The sequence below is a fragment of the Haemaphysalis longicornis genome, unplaced genomic scaffold, assembly GCF_048455015.1.
Source record: "Haemaphysalis longicornis isolate Haplotype H1 unplaced genomic scaffold, Haemaphysalis longicornis Haplotype H1 scaffold_3, whole genome shotgun sequence".
NCBI lineage: Eukaryota > Metazoa > Arthropoda > Arachnida > Ixodida > Ixodidae > Haemaphysalis > Haemaphysalis longicornis.
This window is the reverse complement of record NW_027526335.1, coordinates 76,673,025-76,695,280: the sequence shown is the minus strand read 5'-3', so window position 1 is coordinate 76,695,280 and position 22,256 is coordinate 76,673,025. Positions and strand designations below refer to the sequence as shown.

The following is a 22,256-nucleotide window of genomic DNA, read 5'->3' as shown; positions in this document are numbered from 1 at the left end:
TTGATAACAGCAATGGTAGCAGCGGCAATGAAGGTGCGCCGCTTCCGCGGCTTACCAGCGGCTCCCTCGTGTTCACAACGAGCGGTTGGCTGAAGCGTAAGCCTCTGGAGAAGCTCGCGGGAGGGGCATGCGAGGCGTGGGCCATGATCCCATCGAACATGGTTGAACGTTTGTTCAGAAGTGTGGCATCGCGAACGCGCTTGACGGCACCGAGGACGACATGTTGCGGTCAGCGGAAGGCGACAAAGAGCTCTCGGAGAGCGACGAGGAGTGAGATGAGTGAGATTACTTCGGGGAATAAATCGCCCGTTTCTCTCGCATTCGTTTTTCTTGCTCACAAAGTTCCTTGCGCGTTACAAACAGGTGCAAGTTTTTTCGTTTTTTTTGCCTGGAAAATTGGGCGCGCGTTAGAATTGGGTAATTACGGTATTTTACTGCTCCTTTTCAAAGGGTGCAACAGCAGGTCATTTTACTCTGTCTACTCCTTCGCCGTTATGCCTCACCTTGAGGAGCGGAATCATGTTTGTCAGCCTGCAGGTCGTGGAGGTTGCAATGCGTCCTGACATGTGCAGACATTTTCAGTGTGAAGACATTTCTACGCTACCTTCCTGTATTTCTACTGCTGCTAAAGAGCCAGCCGAACTGCTAACTACACAGCAGGCAGTAGGGGAGTGCACAGGTATGTGGCGGCCCGATGTTAAAGGCCTACAGCACTGAAAATTAACCTCGGCCGAATTTATTTTTAACGTGCCTTGCGTACCACCAAATCAACTGGGACATGACCGTTAGCCCTGTGAAATGCCTTGTTAATCACAAGTGCTTAACACAGTTCTGCAGCAGATGATGATGCACCTTCTGGCGGATCACACAAACGGCCATTGGGTGGAAGTGACATTCCGGCCAGCGGGGGCGCTTGGTACGCCTGCCGGCGGTGCAGCCGAATTACCGGTGGGGCGCTTCTAACATGGCTGCCGTGCATGTGTGTGAAGAGGCTGGCTGTAATGTCACTTCAGCTTGGCTGTAATGGCCGTGCTCTTCGCAGTTCCAGCTTCTCAACTTTTGGCTGATCGCTTGCGGCATGCAATGCGTGTATTTCAGCTGCCATATTCTATATCTTGGCGACTTTTTAAGCAGAATATAGGGCTCTCAAGAGGTAGAAATTTTCATTTCAGTTGGCCTTTATGCCTAACATCACGTTTTGAGTTCCAGCATTGTCAAACAATACCTTGTTTGACAATAGTTGGATGTTGCTGGGCAGTTTGTGGAAGAAGGGCTTGTTGAGACCTATTGCCAGTGGTGCAACCTTGGCTAGAAAGGACACCGCTGTGTCGAGAATGGGACATCACTGAGTTGATGTAGTGTTGGGGAAATGGCACACACATGCTTTGATTAATGATTGCGTGCATGGATGTGCTTTAATGCAAGGCTTACTGTTTGCACACCAGCGTTCTGAGTTGTAGAGAGAGCACAAAAGGGTCTGCCTAGCAAACAAGTCATTGATTTTGGGATTGTGAAGGGCATGCTTGTGTTTGCAGACTTCACACCTTTGTTGCACAGAGACTGGTTACCTTTAGGTCAACAAGGAAGGGTCAGTTCACGAAAGCTCAAAGCACCCCCGTCAGCGGTCACATATGCAATGATTGGTCAGATTCTGGCAAGTCTCATGGCCCCACGGGGAGCTGACCTAGCGTGGGTTGCGAGGCCCCTGCCTGCTGGGTACGTACCTCCAGGCGCTGCGCCATCTTGTGGATGCGGGAGATATCTCTGGACCAGATGCTCGCGCACAGGCCATAGGGGACACTGTTGATCTTCTCGATCACTTCGAGGTCCGTGTCAAAGGGTGCCAGACACGTGATTGGCCCGAAGATCTCCTCTTGGATGCAACGTGAGGAGTGGGGCAGGTCTGTGATCACCGTTGGCAGCAAGAAGTAGCCCTGCAGTGGAGCAATGCACGGCATTACGGTGCACGTGCTTAAAATTTTTTGGAATATTCTTGGTTCATAACTGCTGGCTGGACCTCTCACATAAGTAGATTTTATGTACCGTATTTTCGGTCTATAAGTCACACTTTTGTATAAGTCGCACCCCCTCAAAACAGTAGTTTTTCGGAGGAAAAAAACCGTATATAAGTCGCATCGGTTTATCAGACCCACCGGTGTACAAAACGCACTTGTTAATCAGGTAAACTCGTAGAAGATCAGTTCGTTAGAAAGTTCGGCGAAAGTACATGGTTGTGGCGGCTGCCGCCTCTGAACGCATCCCCCGGTAAGCAGTGCTAGACACGTGCATCTACCGTCCAAAGTCTAGACAGAACTAACTTCTTAAAAATGGTTTATTGATACTCACAGATGGCATGTACTTACAGGTGGCGTTTAGGCAAAACCATCGAAGCCTTCTTCCTCCGACTCACTAACATATAATTCATTCATTTAGACCATAGAGCTGTGTCTCTTAACGTGCGCTGACATCACGCAGCACACAGGCACCTTTTCGAGCGTGGACCACGCACATCCACCACGTACCAAATTTATTCCATACATAAGTCACATCGGTGGATAAGACGCACCAACGAAAATTTCAGAAAAAAAAAACTGCGACTTATGCACCAGAAAATACGGTAGTAGTATGCACTGAATGTATAAGTTACCTGGGTTTGCTGTAGGTAAACACCTTGAGAGTAAAGGGTAAAGGTGCCAACTTTAGGTGCTACTAAGCTGCTAGGTTTTATTGCCCTCCTCTTATCTCTATAGTACGACCCGCCTTCCGTTTATTTTTGATTTTTTGTAAAACACCAACAGGCTCGTTACGCAGCTTGGAAAAAAAGGAAAAAAAGTGACAAGTTTTAGACAACCAAGTATAATTTGTTATGTCAGAATATACTGCTCAACCCACCATTTAAAGTTATTGCTTATATTTAACAGCTCCATGTTAAAGCCCCACAATAGCCTTATGGTAGAAAAGGGTGAGTAGAAAATTAGACCAGATTAATTGGCAGGTTTTAATTGATTAATCAATTGATACATATTGTTACAAGACGATGAAGAAGCTGTGGGTGGGCACGGCCAGGGTCTGTCATGACTTACATGTAAATATTGCATATAGATCGCTCATCATTTTAATCATGGTTCATCTCGTCTTTGCCCTGCCACCACATAGCATCTTCGGTGTGGTGCAGGGTCATCCCCATCCTGGCCCCAGCTTTGCCCCGTCTCAGCTCATAAAGCGATCATCTCAAGACTCGTGGATTGCATCTGCCTGCCGCAGACCCGTTGAGCCATGGGATGTGACCATTCCCCAGCCCCGTATCCTCTGCCCATGACCTGCCGAGACCAGTCGACCTGACCAGCAGCACTACCTAACCCGAAGCCAACGACACTCCCCTGCCCAGTTCTCTGATGCGCCTCCAAGGGCTTTGGACATTGCTTCTTTGCATCGGTGGGCATTGCTGTTCTGAGGCCAGGGCTCACCAGGACCATCACCCTCATCTGTGGTGGCAAGGACTTCCCATTCTTTCTCTTCCTCTCACCTCGCACCCTCTCCGCCCCTGTACATTTATTTGCTGTGACCTCGATCAGGATGGTCGGTTTCGACGAGAGCTGTGGGTCTGTCAGCGCAGGGTCTGTCATGGCCTTCATGTAAATGTTGTAAATTGATCGCTCATCATTTTAATCATGGTTCGTCTCATGTTTCCCGGCCACCACGTAACAATATACGTGTCACAGTATATGAACAATACACGTGTAACAGTATATATATGTCATCATCGTAATGAATGACATAAAACAAAAGAGTAAAACAAAAGAGTAAGACACCTGAATGGTGTGGGAAAGCTGGAATCACTTACATTGACAAAGAATTGCCGAGGCAGGGCAGTTATTCATATTTCTTGGCAGCAGTACGATTGTCGGCTTGATAGCAGTAATCTCAGATGCACTAAAGACATCACCGCGTGCTGTTGAGGCGGTTGGAATGTATATCATTGTTCTCATTATTTCTGTAGTGGCACTTATCACCACTGCAAGGCGTCAAAATAATCGTGGGTTACTTGTGCCAGAACTAGCTTACCAAGTTCCGGGGGCGTGTTACAAATACACGAAAATTTCACTGACGTCGTATCCGTCACGCCAGTACAACAAAGCAAGCAGCCTGTAAAGAGTGCACACCTGCATACAGCATCTTCTTGTGGGGAAGCAACCTTTAGTACTAAAGAGTACGTTATTCTTATGGTTTTTAGCTTTTATATTTTAACACGACAGTGTTTTATGCCTCGATACCCCAAGATTTCACTGACGTCATACCCGTCACAGAAATGACGCCAGTGCACCTTTGCCAAAGCGACCTGCCAGCAGCACGTTGCTCTCCAAGCACACCCACAAGATAGCCGCCGACCCGCAAATCATGCTCAGCTGCAGATTTCACTCCACATTTCACTTTTGTGTTTTAAGTTACCGATTCCTATGACAGAGGAATGGACCACAGTTTTTCGATGATTATTCTTTTTGAGCAAGCTGCTATCGTTTAGTAATGGGATGTTGGTTGGGTGAGCACGAAATTATTCTAGACAAGCTCATTTGGAATTTGGAGATATCGAGCATTTGGTTCATTTGGCCCACATGAGTTGAACCGACGAAGTGTTTAAGAACTAATTGTGATTCAAGCACAAATAAATATGATATATTGTAAGCAGCAAGCTGTATCCTTTGAAAGGCAACCATTTCAAACATAGGTGTTGTAGCTTTGGTTATAACTTCAGGTCAGTGAATCCAGGTGGATACATCAAGGCCTTCAGCGGGCTCGAGGTGCCACCTGACAGCAGGTGGCGAGAGCACCTTTCCGTTGAGACAAGTCTTTAGTGTTGCTTCCGGGGTGCTGCTATGACTAGTAATCTAGTGATCACTGCTTGTATTGAACAAGTCACTTCCCTGTTTTCACATGCATACACGTATGCAAACACACATTGTTTTGTTTTGCACCTAAGATTTTAAATATATCAACCTGAGTGGTCCACATCAAGGTTTTGCTGCTGTTCCAGGCCCCAATAATCTTATGCAACAATATTTGGCGGGGGGAGCCTCGGGGGAGATGAGCGTTTTCGTATTCATTTTGAGCTTGGATGGCCTTAACCCTTTGATGCTCAAAACAATTTTTAGCTTAAGATCATGAAAACATTTTTTTTATCTAAAAGGACTCCAGACATCACGAATATGAAGTCACAAAAAATTAGTTTTAGGACGGACACAACGAGGTGTTACTCCTGAGCAAAACTGGTCACTTGCTGCTCCATTATCAGTTGAACAAAAAATGCTATCTTGACAGCAAGGTTAATGGTTCATGTGGAGACCATAAACGTACAGTTGGTATTGCTATCATTCGTAATAACAATGGAATTGCATAATTTCGCTTTCCTGTCATGAGCCCATCAAGCCCCCCAGGCTCCATGCGATTCAGCACATAGTACAAAGAAGTCTGGTATTTTAGTGGGCAAAAGCACGTGCTGCCCTCTTTTTTTTGTTTTTAACGGTGAAGCTGTTTAGCAAATCGTAATTTTCGTGTCCGCAGTTAAAAATACCGAGAAATTGCCGAGTGCACGCAGGTGAGTGTGGGCCTCGCGGCAATGACCCGGCACTTAACAAAACCAAGAAAATGCCTAGTGTGTGCGTGCCTCGCAGTGACCGCCCAGCGTCAACTGTACACGTTTCTCAAGCCAAGCATACCCACTTAGGGATTGACCAAAAAACTCCAGTGTTCGCCGTAATCGTGGCAACGCTTGCTCAGAACGAGAAGTGCACATCATAGTGAACGCCCCTCCAAGGTGATGTCCAATTGTTGTCACTTCAAAAAAAAAAAAAAAAAAAAAAGAGAAAGAAAGAAGCTCACATTTATAGTAACAGTGGTGGAGTAAAGGTCGTTGCGGCAGTGAAGAAGAAGCAAATCGGCTGCAATCGTGGACTTGAACCTTCATGATGGTCGTGAAGGTTGCGTACAGCTTCGATACCTTTCAAGTATAGCACGTTAATCTAAGCTTCCTTTATTTTTTTCACTTTCTAAAGGTTCGCCTACCTTCGTCTGTCAACATATGGCGTCAAATGGCCGGAACCCCACAAATCCCGGGAGAAAAAGAATGTTTGGGTTGTTGCTCCTGAGCAACTGTAGGTATCAAAGGGTTAACCTGTAGCGTATTGCGGAGGTTTTTCTGGCACCCTGGCCTTCGACTAGTTTTACACGAGTCTCCAAGGCGTGTGGCTTCCTTGCATGCCTTTGCTGTCATGCGAAAGGCCAACTTATTACCTTGCATTGCACAGAGCAGCCAGACAAATGTGTGTACATGCATTGCGGCAAAGCCAACTTCTGACATCAGTGTCAGACTAACAGAGTGACCAAGTGTGCGGTGGAGAAGAGTTGTGGCTGGAAGTGGGGTGGCTGTTTATGGAGAGCTTTGCGCACCGCTGCTAATTGTTGAAGTCAGCTTGAAATCTGCAGATCCTCGTTGGAGAACCATAGCGATGGATTGACATTACTCCACTGATGTGACTGCTGCACCAACTGCATCGAACTGTGCCAAACCTGAACGAGAGCATGCTTTTAAGTGCAGAGCACTTTAGGGGCTCGCCTTGTCGTCATAGTTTGCTCGCTGGACCCAAATAGAGCCACACGGCGTTCTGTCGTCGCAGCGTCCCACAGAGGCTTCGAAAGCCAAGTGGTTTATATAGTCATAAGTGTTCGAAGCTCGTGAACCACTGGCGCTTGTCATACAATCTCTCGTTTGGTTAGCGGGGGAAAAAAATGTACGTATATTTGGGGCAAAATATACGTAATTAACTGGCAGCGCCCGCATTCATTTAGTTAGGAACTCTTGTCGGGTTGTTTTTTACTAAGCAAAAAAAAAAGTGCTAGTGCAACGCCGGCACGTGCAGGAGGAAAAGCAAGCACAAAAAGAACAAAGCTCCCGCCAGCACAGTTTCAGGCAGTGGGCATGCGAGCACTGCGAAGGCGGGAAACTTGAAATGCATTGGACAAACCTCCGTCCCATTCGTCAGGAGAGGAATGATACGGGGCGGTGAAGAGCGTGATGGGTGGTAATAGTGAGCGGATAATGGCGCCACAGCCCATTATGGCAAATCACTAGTACTTTGGAATCATGGGCGGCACTTTATAGCATGCATGCACAGCCCTTTCCTCATATACGTATAAAGGGAAAAAAAAGCATGTTAGAAAAGCTAGTGCAAAAAAAAAAAAAACAGCAAAAAGCTTCTTTCATGTTACAAGAAAGACAGCTGAAATGGGAAGCTTTCTCTAAGCGAATTTAAGAAGTGGACGTTTGCGATTGATTTGTTTGAATTGGATTTATTTAGAATTTTGAGTAGCTTAGGGTAAATCCAAACTGCTTCGACCATGTCGCTATGGCGCAATCAGATGCAAGTTGGCTTCACGATCGACGCTCAGTTCAGTTGTGACCACGGGAAACGTTTTTCTTGTTTCATCATCACCAGCATCATCATGTGCTCTTCCACTGTCTAAAGTTTGCTTTCCTGCAGTGCGTTCTGGTTACTACACTGCCATTAGTGAGACCAAAAAAGCTCCGCTTTAAAAAAAGACAAGCAGTCGTTTGGTCTATCGCCTTTTTTTTTGTTGTTGTCTCACTCAAAGCTCTAGCTCAGAAAAATGCAGCCCGATGCCGTGTGTTCTTAAAGGGACCCTGCAACATTCTTCGTGCAGTGCAAGTAAACCTGCACGACGTTTAGATTAGACTTCCAGGAACACCCGAGCCAAATATTACACGTGCACGTGAAGCGGTAAGCGCGCAAATCGCCGTGAAAGACGCGGAAAAATGAACCGCTCTCTCTTCAATTCTCCTCATTATGCACCCCTGGCATGGCCTCTGCGACGTCAGTCGGGCCATGGCTGTCCTGGCTGTCCTATTGGCTGTCGGCGGTCAACTTCGCGGCTAAATTCTGGCATTTCCTGTGACGATCAGCCGTCGTCGGCGCTGTGTATCAACCTCTTCTATGTCTGAACCTGTCCGCGTGCTTTTGGTGTTTCTTTTGTTTTGAGTGCGCGCGGAGTTTGAGTGACGAACTAAATATTCCACTTTCAACGAGCCCACTCGACAACAAACGTTTATTGCTCCAAAAACGCCCTACCAGCCTGAGCGCTTGCTTGTGAGCAGGCCAGCATGCCTGCTTTTTTGTGGCACCAGACCGGAAATAGACCCGTCTACGTTGCGGGGAAAAGGACGAAACTCCCCGGCCTGTGACATATCGAAGGCCGCCGAATAGAACGCTGCGCGCCGCCCCCCTCTCTGGGAGATAGCGCGCAGCTTTCGTCGCGTTGTCTGCGGTTGAGTTGAGAGGGAACATTTATGCGCGATTTTTCATCGCGCGTAGTTTCGGTGATAGTGAACGGATTTTCATAATTCTTGCGGGAGGAGATTGCTGGGACAATAGACTTTACCCCAAAATACATTCCGAGTAGTCGATGGTAAGTGTTGCAGGATCCCTTTAAAGCAGGATCTTCTAAACACCCCTGTCACAGCCGCTGTTTGTTTGATGGCTGTTACTTGATAATATATGCTTGAAATGGTTGTGTTCAGCCATATGTTTAGAACAATTATGAGATTTACAGGGTCGGTTTTCACATTAATTGAAGGTAACCTGAATTAAGTTTTGTATGTTATGTGAATCAAGGGTAGTTTTTGTTAATGACTTGTGCCCTATGCTTGGTCATTTTGAAACAAAAAAGAAAGAGTTGCCAAGGCTTAAGAAAATTTGCAGTCTGAGGTGCAACAAAATGGGTTGTGCAAGTGTAACAAAGACTTTTGTCAACAGGCGTATGTCTGCTTTGGAGAACTAATTTTGTGTTTCTGTGGGCTGCTTTTCTATACCACAGGCCATTTTGCTGCTCTAAGGCGTGCATCTCGTTGTTCCAAAAAGCTGTTGGGTCGCTCTATTGTGCTTTTCCTGGCTGCTCCAAAATACATTTTGTTGCTCCAAAACGACGTGGGCCAATCACATCACAGCTGTTTAAACAACTCTGTGACAGTTGGCAGTGAAAGTTGTTGGAACCTTACAACGCGGCAGGGTACATGGAAGATATTGGCACACGACACAGCTGTCCAAGCAATTTCTTCATGTGCTGAAGGTGAATGAAACTGTGGCTGCCTTTCGGAGTGTGGGTAGTGTGTGGAAAAGCCGACTTAATTAAAGTGTATTGTAAAGTGAAACTGTAATAGCAAGACGCGCGCATTTTGTAGACAAGGCAACCTTTAAAACCCCACCTTAGTCGTCAGGGGGGCATTAGTGCAGTGGTTGCTTGGCACTGCTTTATAGTCAAAGCTTTCAATCGAGTGAGTGGAGAAGACCGAAAAGCATAGTGCATAAGTAATTGCTGTTTCTTTCCCTCCAGGGGCTGGGCTCAACATTCGGTTGGTGACTTTGTTATACTACCTTGAATATTCACTGCATTTTAATTGTACTTGTTGAGGAGCACCTTTTAAAGGCAATCTCCAAGCAGTCATTTACATCGCTTGTTCCAGCTTTTCTCTAATGGCAACTTAAAACTGCTTTCACAGTAAATCGATCTAAACGGGACAGGGTAGCAGCCTGCTCAGGGGACCCATGTGCCATGCTTATACGCCTCGAGCTTCGCGATCGCTGCGCCGCCTGCCGCCGCTTCTCCGCGGCGTTGACGGGATTTGCGCTGCGTGGCTGATAGGGCCGCGTGCAGTGTTTAGGTCCTGTTTCGCTTCTTTTCGCCTTTCCGCGCCCTGAAAAAAACTTGTTATGGTGACGTCTATAGGCAAAGAGTTCGTTTAGGTCACTTAAAAAGCAGCTGTGTCTTCGTAGAGTACGCGATCGCCTGCAAGAGCTACCCGGAGACGCGGTGGACGCGGTGCTGCGCGCTTCGTCGGCGCTCTTCCGGGCGTCGGCAACGGTAGCAAAATATCACCCCTGTCACCTCCAAAACATCAGGCACAAACTGTCGCCTCGTTTAGACCTGATACTGGCACAATAAAAGGTTGGCTTCATTTTGCAGCGTCGACAACGAATGCGGCTTCGTTTCGAATATATACGTCGCAGAAAAATATGTTTCGGGGATGTGATTACCCAATCCCGGACAATAACTTATGCCTTTTATAAGCATATAAACAATGCGAAAATGTTAAGTATATTCCAAGCCTAGCTGAGCGTCGTTAAATATGCGCCCACAAACCAAGGAAAGTTAATGAAACCACGGAAAAATAAATGCTGTGCAAGTGCGGAATTAAGAAACATAATTCTCTAACGAAAAAAAAACAGTGCAGCTTCTGACATGCTCAAGACGTTCGTCGAAGCTTAAGCCAGGTAGGATGCACCAGACCAATTATACGCGAAATGCACTGCTATTTCGCGAGACATCGTTGGGGGGGGGGGGGGGGTGAGGAGGGGGACGCTGTGTACAAATACGGAGCGGAGTCAAGCAATGAACGTTTTAGTAATCACACAAACACACAAATCTCGCGTTTACTTTCCTTTTGTTTTTCTACTTCCACGAACGGCTGATCATACGGCGGCCGCATTTTTGGAAGTATACAGGGTAGGCTGTTCAACAAGCGATGAAAGGTGTCGTTGGAAGAGAGTGGTACGTGAAAAGGCCCTCTGATTTCAGTTTCTGCTTTATTCTGCTGGCTCCCAGTGCCATATGACGATATTTCAAAGAAGCTCTAGTCGCGGACGCGGATTATATTCTAAGCCCGTCTCCGCGCTGCTCGCAGAGGAGCAGATGAATGTTTGTGGGCGCTCACCTCACGACAAGAAGACTTTGTCGTGTGCTGATCCCAGAGTATAATTATGCATTGCCCATCGTACTTTTGTTGAATATTCCAGAAATTAACACATACTGGCTTGTAAATGGTGGTGATCAATATCTGAAGTATAATATTGGCAAACGTAACTGGCGTGCTGTCAGGTATGAGTGCCCCGCTGATTATGTAAGTGCACAAAACCAATTTAAATCGTAGTGTATAGCCGTAGCATGAACATCTGAGGAACCGGTGGTTACAGAGACACTGCTAGTAAATTCAGGTCAGTGTAACTACAGTCGCCTCCATCACACGCCGGTTCCGCGACGCTGGCCTGTGACACACACCTGGCGCTTATACAGACCGAATAAACCAAACTAACACCGCGTCAGAAACATTTACACTCTCGAAAACACACCTCATTTGCGAACAGAGTGACTGCTCCACATAAACATGGATTTCAAGCGGCCGCACACGGTAAATCTCAGTCGTGGACGTGCCGCAAAAGCAGCGGCGGCACTGGGGAGCGGGACGCCGACTCCCGCGCCTGCTTTCGAAACGGGCCGCTAGGGGGATTTCAGTGGCGCCCCTACAGGCCGCACTCGAGGCGTATACTGTTCATGCACGTGGTCACACTTTTGGTTAAAATTTGTGACACTTGTTAAACAAGTTCTCACGTATGAAGAATCAACACCTTTTTATGTGCATTTGTACAAGTACATTTATGCGATTATAAAGAGAAGTTTTACAGTTAAGGTGACGGCCTTACAAGGTGTAGTACCAAGGCGAGTGCCTTTTCATGTGTTCTGCTCACATTTTGCAAAGTTTCCCGTATTCTGCCTCATATTTCGCCAACATATTGTTTAGAAGGGTAAAGACTTTAGCTGGCCAGGATTCTGCCACGTCCAAGTAGTGTGGTTAGGACATAGAGGTGCATAAGCCTCAAGCGCTGCCTAATCTCTGTGCACAGCCGTAGATTGGGTTTTACGTCTCTTGGTAATCTTTCTACTCGCTAGGATGCAGCATTTGCGCCAGCCTAACCCTGCCTTGCCATCAATGATCCTTCCATCCACCTCTCTCCTTTTGCAGAAGTGTTGTCCTTCGGAGGTCGGGTTGCGTGTGGGCATGGAAAGAGGGGAATACCTATATATACCGGGCCACGGCTGCAGTTTTGCACAGAGAGGCGTGACCGGCGTGATGTTACATCGGAGCAGTGCCCACTCACGTTCTTGTTGTCCTTGGGCAGGTCGGGCTCCTCTCGGAGGCCTCCGCAGAGCACCTTGCCCCCGTCCTTCATGGCCAGCTTGATGTAGAGCTTGACCTTCTCCAGGTGCTCCTTGCTCACCAGCGCACCCATGAACACAGACTCGCTCTGGGGCGGCCCCACTCTGAGCTTCCTGGCCGGGAGGGGATCCGTGTGGGGGATGGAGGAAAGAATTAAGCTGGACAACACCTTGGGACACGAACCACGAGAACTCTGAGTCAAACATGAGTGATTACCCAAGTATGATTCAAAAATACGAGTGCCCTTTGCTAATCCTCAAAGCGTAATCGACACAACCTAACAAGTCGGGCACTGAAAGAACCGCACAATTTATATATGCGTTGTTATAGGCAGTGCCTGCATCGTTCTCTTGTTAGAAATTGCCATGCCACAGTATTCCGGAGTATAGGGATATCAAAAAGGAGATCTTACAGATAACAGGCATCACGCCCCAATGTGAGCTAGTAACTTTTACACCGGAGCAGCTTTGTGCAAATAGTGCTCCGAGGCTGGTGTTCCTATAATTGACATTTCCCCCAAGTCAACTACATTTGTTGACTTTTGACCTTGCCCCACATTTATGCCATGCAAAGAAAGCTGTGAGTCCTAAAAATGTCTGCATTTGTATTTTAAAATGTTTTCTACTTTATTGTAACTGAAGTGAAGGTTGGCAGTGTTAAAAAATAAAGCAAGAAATGAACAAAGTTTATTGAAGCTGCCTTTCAGATGAGTCCATTAAGACTGCATATTAACAGCCCTTCTCCCGCTTTCTACCGTAAAGTTACAAAAGAATGCCCACCCAAAGTACAGAGATATCAGGTGAAAAATGCGACATGGGCGAACTTTCGAGTCACGTGCGAAAAACTACCAAATAGTGGCCACAAACCAAAACTGTAGAGATATCAAGAAAAAATACGAGAGGGGCGAACTTTCGGATCAAGTGTGGAAAGGACAACTAAGTGACCGCATGAATAGATGACTTGCGTTTGTTTTGCTCACGAATGTGCACTAAAACCATCGATTTCAGGGGGCGAGTGACCTTTGAGGTCTTTTAGTAAATTGAATATCTTGCCTTTACAAGGGGGTGGGCGACATTTTGGGGGAGGGCGTTCTCTCGGGACATTACAGTATAACTAGACTGTAAAGCAAGGCCATCATCAGAAAAGTCCCGTGAGAAATCATTCCATGTTCTAGCATGTGTGTAAGAGTGGTTCGCATGCTTAGGGATAACCTCGAGTTAGCCACCAAAGCCACTAGAACACTGGGCACTCGTTAATCCAGTGGAATCAGGGCTGCGTACACACGTGTATGCCTAGCTTCTGCAAACTTTGGTACTACCGCTACGCATTCAATAAATAGCTCTGAAGGAAGGCACGATGCAAATCATCGTGTTTGATACATCACACAAGCAGGAAGGGGCTTATTTGTTTGGTTCAGTATTTTTGTACACAGCGTAAAAATTTATAAACGTGTTCTTCTTGTAAGCTACATGTTTATTTAAAATAAAAATCTTATCTTAATCAGTGAGATGTGTAATGCAAGATATGCCGTTTCTTGTGCATGAGAAAAAACCAGCTAATGTGCAGCTCAACACTCTGATAAGTATGTTACCTTGTCTCCTGAACAAACACATCCGTAAATTTTTGGTATAGTTTCCTGTGAATGTAGATACGGCTTGTGCAGAGACACATCTCGCCTTGGTTTAGGAAGCTGGCCCTGGAAACAGAGAATCAAAAATAAGTAAAATACATGCTCACTTCGTGCGCTCACTTCATGCGCTCAGGGCAATGCAATTTTTTTGTTGTTGTTCTTATTCACTGAGTGCACACTTAACAGTAGCATCGAGATTAGACTATTTTGATCTGGTGCAGTATTTCAGAGAAGATTCCCTTCACCTGCACTACAAAGGGGGGCCAACGTAACTTGTGACAAAAGAAAACAACACTGAAACACAGCAACAGCAGTTCGTGCTTCTATTCTGTGCTTGTATTTTAACACTGCTGTCTTCTCTCTTTTGTCATGCAATGTGAACACGTTCACATAACAAAGCTAAACGTAAGGAGGGTGGCAAAAAAGAAAAAAGGGAAAGAGGTTGCAGTCAGCTCAACCTCCATTCCCTATAGCCCACCACAAATAGAAAGTTTGGGCTTTCATTAGTTGTCCATGCAAATGCTGTAACACAAATGCAATGCCTATCAGAGGGACATGAAGAAAAAAGACCTGCGTACTTTACAAGTGTGGCGATGCACTTCTTCAGGTCAGTGTCTTCGAATACGATGGCTGCATTCTTGCCTCCCATCTGCAAAAAATTCCCAAGTGCCGGTGAGATGGAGGAACGGAATGTTTTTTGCATACCGTGGAAATGGTGTAGGGTGGGAACGGCTTTGAGAATCTGTACAGGATAGCATATTCAAAGTTCCCAATAACCTCGCTCGATGGGTGACTGCTTCATTTGAGCGGTTGCTCTTTTGACAGACGAGAGCCCTCTCCCCCACCTTTCCTAAATGAAACAAAGAAACCAAAAAGACTGAACAGTCCTCTATTTATTTCAATGCTATCATAAAAAAAGAAGCTGTGCGAGCTTTTATCGCACTGTAAATGAGTGCGCGCAATGGGTGATGGAGAGCTTTTGAAGTTTAGTTTTTCACGTAGCCAGCCACAATTGTGAGGATTTGGAGAGGAGGAGGAAGCAGTAAGGACAGTATTTCTCTCTCCCTTAAATGCCAGGTATTTGAACTGGCATTTTTTCTATTGTCGTACCTGTGAATGACTTTGTTGAAGCTTCTACAAACTTAGGTCCGGCAACTCACTCGTGTACAGAGATATTCACCACCCTCACCATCATAGTACTACCCATATCCACAACTGCTCTGGATCTGCCCCTAGGTGTGGCCATCTTCTTGAAGGGTAAAAAAAATATCAAAGCCGTTCCACTCAATGTGAAAGCTGTCGGAAGTGCGGAGCAGTGATTCGCCATAATGGGCTGTAGCGCCGTTATTCGCTCACTGCCATCACCAAATGCAATTCAAATTTCCCACCTTCGCAGTGCTCGCGCGCCCCCTGCCTGAAACTGCGCCAGCGGGAGTTCTGTTCTCTTTGTGCTTGCTTTTCCTCCCGCACGTGCCGGCTTTTCACTGCGACTTTTTTTCGCTTACTATCGTAAAAACCAATCCAACAAGCATTCCTAACTAAATGAACGCAGCCGCTGCTGGTTAATTACATATATTTTGCCTCAAATGTACCTGCAGTTTTCTTTGCGCTAAACAACGGGGAGATGTATGACAAGTGCCAGCAGTTCAGGAGTTTCGAACGTTTATGACAATATAAACCGCTTGGCTTTCGAAGTCTCTGGGTTACGCCGCGACGACAGCCGCTACAACGGAACGCCGTGTGGCTCTATTTGGGTCCAGCGAGCGAGCTACGACGACAAGGCGAGCCCCTAAACTGATCTGCACTTAAAATTGTCTGCATAAAGTGGTAAATGTTACTAGGAGGGAATCGAACTTCTTGCCACTGATGACGAGGCCACACTAGACAGCAAGGAGAGCAGATCGCACCATCATCATTGAAGCTCGGGTTGAAACAGTCACATGCCTCTATATTGAAATTCAAAAAAAGCTCTGCAGAATAAAATTTCTTCAAGTGTTCAGTGGATTTGGCATGAAGGAGATACTAGCTGACATGGCTGCCTGTCTTGGTGCTGTTAGATGGTACCGGATTCACCCATTTCACGTGTCTGTTTGTATGTTTTTGCTGAATGTCTAAGGAGAAACCGCTTGCACGGCTGTGCACACACCTCCAGGGAGAGCTTCTTTGCGTAGGGCACGGACATCTTGGCGATGGTAGTGCCGGTTTTGGTGCTGCCAGTGAACGAAATGGCCTTGGTACTGGGGTGCCGTACCAGTGCGTCACCAACAACCTGGCCAAAGCCAAACACGAAGTTCACCACTCCAGGGGGAAGCCCTGCGATTACGTATACTCGTAAACAGGAGCAAAAAGAAAAAAGCAGGACCCTTTTTTTTTATTTTGCCTGAGCAACAAACAGAAATTGGTTGCATCAGATATGATGCTCACCTCAAATTGCAAGCTGATTTGATAAGGTAATTGTGGTATGCTAATTAACAAGTTTCAGCTGCAGAGCTAACAACAGCTATTTGCCTGTCGTATGTTCACCATTTATGATTTTCGATAAATGCAAAATGAAGGCAGTATGCGTATTCTCCCCCTGCACCCCCCCCCCCACACACACACATCTTCTGTTACTTTGTGTCAAAGAAAAAATATCGGCACAATTACTTTTAGTGTTAGAATTGGCAACATTAGCTCTATAGCTTATAAGCAACACAAGTACCTCTTGTTGTAGTGGGCTAAGTTACATAAACCTTGAGAGTCAGATTCACACTCTCATTGAGTTTACATTTAAAGGTAAAGGTGCTGTCTGCTTTTACAAAGACTGCAATTTGTTTTCTCAAGCATGCACCACAGAGTGTCAACTGTCCTTTTGACTCAGGTAAGTAAGACAGCTGGAACAGACCGTCGCCTTAGACTTGCACTCATGCTCATGCAACAGAGCCAGTTTTGCTCCAAAGAAGCTACTGCATCGCATGTGTGGAAGGTCCTTGGTGGAACTATTTTTGACCCCAACGCATGGAGCCAATGCAAACGTGCTGTTATTTTTGCATATACACTGGTTACAGCATGCTCATACTGTTTCAAAAGATTATATAATGGGGCTAGTTGGCGATTTTTTCTATTGAATTGTGCTACGTATACAATGACAAATGGGACGCTAACAGGCCTGGGATGAGGCGCTAACAGGGCTGTGCCTCGTCCCAGTCCTGTTAGGGTTCTTTTTGTCTTTGTATACGTAGCGCGACTCAATATGAATCATACTGATTGTTTGCACAAGCACTATCTATCCCCATCCTGATCCTGGGATGAGTATGCTTGATTTGCTCCAAGGCTGCCACGTGCTCTTGGGGATGGAACGAAATCATTTTCTTTGTACTTTGATTGCTTAGTGTAGCCAGCAGCTATCTCAGCAAACTTTCTGTGAACAGCTGACACTGTAGAAATGGCCGTTTTCTTGGTACCCAAAGATTGTTCTAAATGCTTACAACCACAGTTACCTCATGTCCCTGCCTTGGGTCCAGCTGCCTCTGTGGTGGCTCGTTAACGAGCATTCTCTGCTTTTTGCAGTCTTTAAATGCTTGCCTGGTTTCACCGAGAGAGACCCAGCTATTGTAATGGTGAACCGTTTGTAAGTATAGATGCCATCAAACCGTCGTGTTCACAAGCAACACACTGGGTACGTTTAGAACTGATTCAAAGGTGACAATTCTGTGCATGCATCATCGCACTACATGCGTCAGGCACAGAGTCTTCTGTACAGGTTCTTTACAGGAACTAAAAGCTCCTGCTGTGGCTCAGTCGTCGCGCCCTCACTTCATATATAGGAGGTCCAAAAATCAATACTTTATAGCTATCATGAAAGTTATAAAAAATTTGACTAAACAAGTTACAGCTGTTTTCTTCTTCGCAATCGTGATAATGGTGGCTGCAGCAAGACATTTTTGCACATGCACAGAATGCTCTTTCATGGCCTTAAAAGCCATGAAAGAGCATTTAAATGTATAGGTTGTACTTACTGGCACGGCACAGGTGTGAGCAACCATGTGTGTGTGCCGTCACTGGTTACGTCGGGCTCTGCGAGATGGTGTTACTTGTCCAAGCTACGCTCACAATGTACGTTCGATGTTCCAAACTGTCTCCCACCGAATACAAAGTAATGCCTCAAGTCCAATGTGAGTGCGACTAATAACATATCTGTTGACACCACTGCCGGGAATCGGGTTGAAACGGGGCAGACGGCGCACGCTGGATTATTTTTTTTTTTGTGCAAGGCACCGGCACAGTGGCACAAGCCGCGCCATATCTGGTCGTTTCCGGTGTTGCCAAGCGAAGAAATTGAGCGCTAAACCTTTCAGTGAATACCATTATATTTCGCCCCTCCAGGAGCACTGTGTCAGTCCCAGTTAGCGAAAAATCTGAAGCACATAGCGTATGCTAACCAAGTTATTACAGCAACCTAACATGCAGCTTGTAACCAAGGCGCGTTTGCATCACATGCCCAGCAACAGAGCATATTCCCTGCGCGAGGCACGTGGTGGTAGTATTTCATACACTCCCAGTATGCTGCATTGATAGTACCAAAATCCACATGATCTCGTACCGCCACCAACAGCAATTGAAATGCTACAGCTGCCACTTTAGCACTCGGCAGACTGATCACAAACATTGTGTCTGTCAGACAGACGCAATTTATGACCATCTTACTGGTTGTCACTGAGGTATCCAGGTGTGAATGACTTGTGGAATTTTGAATGACAATCAGCTCCATGATCTTTGAATTGGTCATTTGTTGTCCTAGCCTGCTCCGGTCTTAAAGTGAGTTAGTGTGCTTGCGGGCAATACGGGTCTTACCGGCATCCACGAACACTTTGGCCAGCATCCAGGCCGTGACGGAGGTGAGTTCGCTGGGCTTGGCCACCACCGTGTTGCCGTAGACCATCGCCGGTGCCAGCTTGGAGGTGAGCAGGTACAGGGGCAGGTTCCAGGGCACGATGACAGCCACCACGCCCACCGCTGAGCGGACCGTGTAGTGCAGCACGTTCGCCGTCTGTTGCGGGATCGCCCTGCGTGGCCACAGGGGGTCATCTCTTGCGACACACGTTGCCCGACCTGTCTGCCATATGTCACACTCTGGGACTCAACTTGGAGGCATATCTTACGTCCTCTGACACGGGCTACCATCTCCTATATGGAAGCCACTTATTGGTAATGAGCCCTCCTTGCAGGTTACTTGCTAGAAATGACACTGTACTTACTTATAGCACTGCTGTTAATATAGGCATGCAGACAAAACGCAAGTTGGGTTCATTTGAAAGATTGCCTCGTTAGAATCATACTGACACCACTTTTGATGCAAGATTTGCTCAAATAAGCTATATAATTAGGAAAAAAAGGGAATGGCCTTGCGACTTACTTGCTCCTTTCCCGAACTAGAACATATGATGTCATATGCACAGCAATTGGCTGAGGCCGGCAAAAGCAAGCACAAGTTAGGAAGGGCTGATGAGATTGCAGAATGGGCTATTTACACTTACATGTAACGCATATTCATTTTATAACAGTAAGAACAGGGGGGGTGAAACAATGCAAGTTACGAAAGTACATGTAAACATAGAAGCCCCAGTGCGTACTGCTGTTGGTACTGCGTGCACTATGCTTGTTATAGCTGCACAGCAGTCTGGCGCTTTGGGGTTGTCTCACACGACACTGGCCAACTGGTGTAAGCGACATTGTCTTCCAAGGCCCTGTTTATCGAGCATATCCCGTGTTTCATCACGATAATACTTTCTACCGAAAAGAAAAACAAGCCAGGTGCAAATACCGTCAAAAACAAAGCAGAGGCGTACAGCAGTCTAGAACAGTATGGTGGCGTCATCTAGGAGGACTGATGGAAAACAAGGTTCCGCAGTCCGCTGCAGAGCCTAACAGCACACTAACGATTGCTTGTTACGTCATCGCAGGCATCACGAAAGACAATTAATATCTGACTGGAGAATAAAAATTTTAGCTTAAATTGATTAATTTCTCAGTGAACAAAACAGGACAAGCACTGGGGGCACTATGCACTATAAAACATGAAATCTTTCAAATAAAACGAACTTGCATTTTGTCTGCAAAACATTGGAAAAAATTGTGTCTGCTGACTCTGTCATCCCATTGTTCACTGCGGCAGCTTATTATGACACCTGGCCTTTCAGGGTGTTTGGGAAAGATGATTATTCCACTACGAGGCCCATGCTTTCCTTTTTACAGCTCTTTTATGCTGATCAATTGCTAAAGGAGATGACTTGCTATGTGTGAGGTAAGTTTCCAATGCCACCAATCAAGGAAGGCATCTGCTTCGGCACATCTGTTGCAGTAAGTCCTAGAAATCAGTTAGCGACCGACGAGTTGCAAGTGATGTTGCGAGGGTCCGGCTGGGATTGCACTACAAAATTACTCGCGAGATCGCCATGGGAGAGGCCCCTTCAGTAGAGGCCCGCACGTTGCAGCATTCGATTAGCTGATGCGCTGTGCCCATCCCTCTGACTACTTGACCAATGCTCCTTTCCTATAGTTGCACGAGTTTTCTGCCATAAGTATTGTTGTACCAGAACTTTGTGTTGTTCCCGACTACGTGACAACATAGTGCTATAATGGAAAGTGAAAGTGAATTTACTTTCTTCAGGACACCAATTGCTTTGTTCGGGTGGGCATACATAACTGCCGCTGTATCGGTCCGTAATTCTCGATGCTGGTGATAGAAGTCCCTAGTGTATTTGGTGACAGCACAATGCGGTAGTGCTTAGCTTACACCCTGATGTTGCTATAAGTAGTGGCATATAGGGCTCCCTCGCAGAGGAGACGTACATTTCTCGGTCGCACTGCGCAGTGGTGGCAAAGTGTCGGAAGTTGTGCACCGCCCGTGGGATGTCCACGCTGCGTGCCAGCCAGACCGGCTTGCCCTGGTCCCGGGACTCGGCCTGGGCGAACTCATCCAGTCGGCAATGTGGATCAGGAATTTGGAGCGCTCCGCCGTAGACTTCTGGGACCACCTGGAACAGCACCGCCCCACAAATCACTGGTAGGAATGGAGTGTGGACGCCTAGCAAGCATCCTGCTGGGTGACTGTCCATCACGAAGAGATGAATCCAAATCCTCAAGACGGTAAGTGGTCTGTCATCTATTGTCTACTCATTCAGCATCATTTTAGTGAGTTAATCACTCCCTGTTCCGTCTCTGACTTCAAGTGAGAAAGATGCGAGTCATGATGATGAGGATGATTGTAATGTATGTACAGACACACTTGTGCTGGGATTGAGGCACACAACTAGCTTATAACTGAAAACAAAAATCTCTGGAAACAGTGCATGTATGGTTCCCATGAGGTTTTAAGTTAGAAGGTAGACACCCATAGTATCGAACTTGGTCGTGTCAGTTTGAAATACTCTTTTGCGACGTAAGGTTAGAAAACCTTTGGGAGCATAAAACTTAGGGTATGGGAAAATTTTAAAAGTTGGCTCCATAAAGCTAGAGACACTCTGGGAAAATTTTTTTCTTTTTTAATGGGGCATGAATTGTGCTTGATCTATTCATTGGGACAAGCTAGTTTGATGCGCTGTCTTTTCTTTCTGCAGTTGCAAGGACAGTCCTGCAACTGCCAGGCCTGCCATGACATGCCAGATTAATAGGTCCTGTTTTTGATTAAACTGTGTGTGATGAAACTAAACATTTCAACGCTGAACGACATAACTTCTCATTGAATACCTGGCCTCAGCTGCTTATTGTGCCGGCAAGCCACAGCTGCAAATATCAAATTTCAAAATATTTGCTTTAGCACGTACAGAACTCCTAAAACAGTTACAAATACAAAATAAGCTGAGGCAGTCGGGACTAAATACGTCTGCGTTATAGTTAAAGCTAAGAAAAGGGCATGAAAAATTGAAAATTAAAGGTGTAGACAAGTTGACGGAGCGGTGGAACAAAAAAATGCAGTAACGATTACTATACGCCTCGAGATTCGCGATCGCTGCGCCGCCTGCCGCCGCTTCTCCGCGGCGTTGACGGGATTTGCGCTGCGTGGCCGATAGGGGCTCGTGCCGTGTTTTGGTTCTGTTTCGCTTATTTTCGCCTTTCCGCGCCCTAAAAAAAAACTTGTTATGGTGACTTCTATAGGCAAAGAGTACGTTTAGGTCACCTAAAAAGCAGCTGCGCCTTCGTAGAGTACGCGATCGCCTGCGACAGCTACCCGGGGACGCGGTTCTGCGCGCTTCGTCGCCGCTCTTCCAGGCGTCGGCGACGGCAGCAACGTATCACCCCTGTCACCTCCAAAACATCAGGCACAAATGAATTCTACTGTCGCCTCGTTTAGACCTGATACTGGCACAATCAGAGGTTGGCTTTATTTTGCTGCGTGGACAACGAATGCGTCTTCGTTTCGAATATATACGTCGCAGAAAATTATGTTTCGGGGATGTGATTACCCAATCCAGGACAATAACTTATGCCTTTTATAAGATATATAAACCCTGCGAAAATGTTAAGTATATTCCAAGCCTGTGCGTCCTTAAATATGTGCCCACGCACGCCATATAGCAAGAACCA

General features: G+C 46.4%; 1 protein-coding gene and 1 pseudogene across 2 annotated transcripts in view; one reads left to right on the top strand and one right to left on the bottom strand.

The window, feature by feature from the left end:
* Positions 1 to 22,256, bottom strand: part of LOC144174657 (2-aminomuconic semialdehyde dehydrogenase-like) — an 85,421-nt pseudogene that overhangs the window by 2,919 nt on the left and 60,246 nt on the right. The window contains exons 3-9 of the transcript XR_013323504.1: positions 20,523 to 20,707; positions 18,525 to 18,736; positions 15,838 to 16,004; positions 14,270 to 14,340; positions 13,653 to 13,757; positions 12,003 to 12,174; positions 1,725 to 1,934 (exon numbers count right to left, since the gene is read on the bottom strand). The product of XR_013323504.1 is annotated as a 2-aminomuconic semialdehyde dehydrogenase-like (transcript). The remainder of the gene's footprint in view (positions 1 to 1,724; positions 1,935 to 12,002; positions 12,175 to 13,652; positions 13,758 to 14,269; positions 14,341 to 15,837; positions 16,005 to 18,524; positions 18,737 to 20,522; positions 20,708 to 22,256) is intronic.
* Positions 20,707 to 22,256, top strand: part of LOC144174656 (uncharacterized) — a 44,851-nt gene continuing 43,301 nt past the window's right edge. Inside the window, exon 1 of the mRNA XM_077703442.1 lies at positions 20,707 to 20,819. The gene's annotated coding sequence lies outside the window, so the exon portion shown is untranslated. The remainder of the gene's footprint in view (positions 20,820 to 22,256) is intronic.